The following is a 3,779-nucleotide window of genomic DNA, read 5'->3' as shown; positions in this document are numbered from 1 at the left end:
GAAAGGGGGGCAACGATGGGAAGGCCGTCATCCGTCGTAAGGGCGACTAAGAAAGCCAACCAATCATGTGCCAAGAGTCCAAAGACCCATGGTACATTCTTATCCACTGCATCCAAGAGCACTCACGTGAACACTGGAGCCACTCGAGACGAGAGGTCTGAGATATGCCATCGTTCGAGGACACACAAGGTGCACGGACATCGACACTTCTCATTCATATAGGACATGAGAAGTGGATAAGCGAGGTAAACAATGTCTATTTCCAAAGGAACTAGATAGATTGTACAGGCAACACACGCATCTCCGTTCAAACAGAGTGTCATTGAAGAGACTTGCAACGTCGGTGGTCAACTGCACAATAGCAGGGAGCCCACCGCGGCATACAAATCTATCACCGCTCACATGCCGACACAGTCACCCCATCGGACAGCCCGTCGCCAACCACGAGTAACAAAGACTCAAGTGGCCGATCAAACAAGGCAATCGACGACAAGACACCGCCGTGCACGAAGAAGTACAAAGCAAGGCATTATTGGCCACACAAGGAAGAAGAAGATTTCAAGCGAAGCAAAAATGGCCCAGAAACAGGCCAAAACAGCCCCAAAAACGGGCCAAAACAGGCCATTTTTGGCTGCGCGAGCAAGCGACGAGATGCGGACAGCGAGCGAAGCGAGAGGCAGCACCATCCCTGCTATACAAAAGCCCCATCCAGCCCTGTGCCACCTGGGGGTTCCAGGGTGCTGAGATGGCTGACGTTTTGCTCCACTCTCGACGGTCACCGCGCAAAGCAAGAACAGGCCAAAAACTGGCCAAAACGGCCCAAAAACGGGCCAAAACTGGCCATTTTTGGCTGCGCGAGCGAGCGGCGAGCGGCGGACAGCGAGCGAAGCGAGAGGCAGCACCGTCCCTGCTATACGAAAGCCCCATCCAGCCTGTGCCACCCGGGGGTTCCAGGGTGCTGAGATGGCTGACGTTTTGCTCCGCTCTCGACGGTCACCGCGCAACGCAAGAACAGGCCAAAAACTGGCCAAAACGGCCCAAAAACGGGCCAAAACTGGCCATTTTTGGCTGCGCGATGCGCGAGCGGCGAGCGGCGGACAGCGAGCGAAGCGAGAGGCAGCACCATCCCTGCTATACGAAAGCCCCATCCAGCCCTGTGCCACCCGGGGGGTTCCAGGGTGCTGAGATGGCTGACGTTTTGCTCCGCTCTCGACGGTCACCGCGCAACACAAGAACAGGCCAAAAACTGGCCAAAACGGCCCAAAAACGGGCCAAAACTGGCCATTTTTGGTCTGCGCGACGCGAGCGGCGAGCGGCGACAGCGAGCGAAGCGAGAGGCAGCACCGTCCCTGCTATACGAAAGCCCCATCCAGCCCTGTGCCACCCGGGGGGTTCCAGGGTGCTGAGATGGCTGACATTTTGCTCCGCTCACGACGGTCGCCGCGGCACACAAGAACAGCCCAAAAACAGGCCAAAACAGCCCAAAAACGGGCCAAAACTGGCCATTTTTGGCTGCGCGAGCGAGCAGCGAGCGGCGGACAGCGAGCGAAGCGAGAGGCAGCACCGTCCCTGCTATACGAAAGCCCCATCCAGCCAGTGCCACCCGGGGGGTTCCAGGGTGCTGAGATGGCTGACGTTTTGCTTCCGCTCACGACGGTCGCCGCGGCACGCAAGAACAGGCCAAAAACTGGCCCAAAACAGCCCAAAAACGGGCCAAAACTGGCCATTTTTTGCTGCGCGAGCGAGCGGAGAGCGGCGAACAGCGAGCGAAGCGCGAGGCAGCACCGTCCCTGCTATACGAAAGCCCCATCCAGCCCTGTGCCACCCGGGGGGTTCCAGGGTGCTGAGATGGCTGACATTTTGCTCCGCTCACGACGGTCACCGCGCCACACAAGAACAGCCCAAAAACAGGCCAAAACAGCCCAAAAACGGGCCAAAACTGGCCATTTTTGGCTGCGCGATCGCGAAGCGGCGAGCGGCGAACAGCGAGCGAAGCGAGAGGCAGCACCGTCCCTGCTATACGAAAGCCCCATCCAGCCCTGTGCCACCCGGGGGGTTCCAGGGTGCTGAGATGGCTGACGTTTTGCTCCGCTCACGACGGTCACCGCACCACGCAAGAACAGGCCAAAAACTGGCCAAAACAGCCAAAAACGGGCCAAAACTGGCCATTTTTGGCTGCGCGAAGCGAGCGGCGAGCGGCGAACAGCGAGCGAAGCGAGAGGCAGCACCGTCCCTGCTATACGAAAGCCCCATCCAGCCCTGTGCCACCCGGGGGGTTCCAGGGTGCTGAGATGGCTGACGTTTTGCTCCGCTCTCGACGGTCACCGCGCAATGCAAGAACAGGCCAAAAACTGGCCAAAACGGCCCAAAAACGGGCCAAAACTGGCCATTTTTGGCTGCGCGAGCGGCGAGCGGCGGACAGCGAGCGAAGCGAGAGGCAGCACCGTCCCTGCTATACGAAAGCCCCATCCAGCCCTGTGCCACCCGGGGGGTTCCAGGGTGCTGAGATGGCTGACGTTTTGCTCCGCTCTCGACGGTCACCGCGCAATGCAAGAACAGGCCAAAAACTGGCCAAAACGGCCCAAAAACGGGCCAAAACTGGCCATTTTTGGCTGCGCGAGCGAGCGGCGAGCGGCGGACAGCGAGCGAAGCGAGAGGCAGCACCGTCCCTGCTATACGAAAGCCCCATCCAGCCCTGTGCCACCCGGGGGGTTCCAGGGTGCTGAGATGGCTGACGTTTTGCTCCGCTCTCGACGGTCACCGCGCAATGCAAGAACAGGCCAAAAACTGGCCAAAACGGCCCAAAAACGGGCCAAAACTGGCCATTTTTGGCTGCACGAGCGAGCGGCGAGCGGCGGACAGCGAGCGAAGCGAGAGGCAGCACCGTCCCTGCTATACGAAAGCCCCATCCAGCCCTGTGCCACCCGGGGGGTTCCAGGGTGCTGAGATGGCTGACGTTTTGCTCCGCTCTCGACGGTCACCGCGCAATGCAAGAACAGGCCAAAAACTGGCCAAAACGGCCCAAAAACGGGCCAAAACTGGCCATTTTTGGCTGCACGAGCGAGCGGCGAGCGGCGGACAGCGAGCGAAGCGAGAGGCAGCACCGTCCCTGCTATACGAAAGCCCCATCCAGCCCTGTGCCACCCGGGGGGTTCCAGGGTGCTGAGATGGCTGACGTTTTGCTCCGCTCTCGACGGTCACCGCGCAATGCAAGAACAGGCCAAAAACTGGCCAAAACGGCCCAAAAACGGGCCAAAACTGGCCATTTTTGGCTGCACGAGCGAGCGGCGAGCGGCGGACAGCGAGCGAAGCGAGAGGCAGCACCGTCCCTGCTATACGAAAGCCCCATCCAGCCCTGTGCCACCCGGGGGGTTCCAGGGTGCTGAGATGGCTGACGTTTTGCTCCGCTCTCGACGGTCACCGCGCAATGCAAGAACAGGCCAAAAACTGGCCAAAACGGCCCAAAAACGGGCCAAAACTGGCCATTTTTGGCTGCACGAGCGAGCGGCGAGCGGCGGACAGCGAGCGAAGCGAGAGGCAGCACCGTCCCTGCTATACGAAAGCCCCATCCAGCCCTGTGCCACCCGGGGGGTTCCAGGGTGCTGAGATGGCTGACGTTTTGCTCCGCTCTCGACGGTCACCGCGCAATGCAAGAACAGGCCAAAAACTGGCCAAAACGGCCCAAAAACGGGCCAAAACTGGCCATTTTTGGCTGCGCGAGCGAGCGGCGAGCGGCGGACAGCGAGCGAAGCGAGAGGCAGCACCGTCCCTGCTATATA

The sequence above is a fragment of the Musa acuminata genome, unplaced genomic scaffold (assembly GCF_036884655.1).
Source record: "Musa acuminata AAA Group cultivar baxijiao unplaced genomic scaffold, Cavendish_Baxijiao_AAA HiC_scaffold_236, whole genome shotgun sequence".
NCBI classification, from domain to species: domain Eukaryota; kingdom Viridiplantae; phylum Streptophyta; class Magnoliopsida; order Zingiberales; family Musaceae; genus Musa; species Musa acuminata.
Note: the sequence above shows the minus strand (reverse complement) of the source record.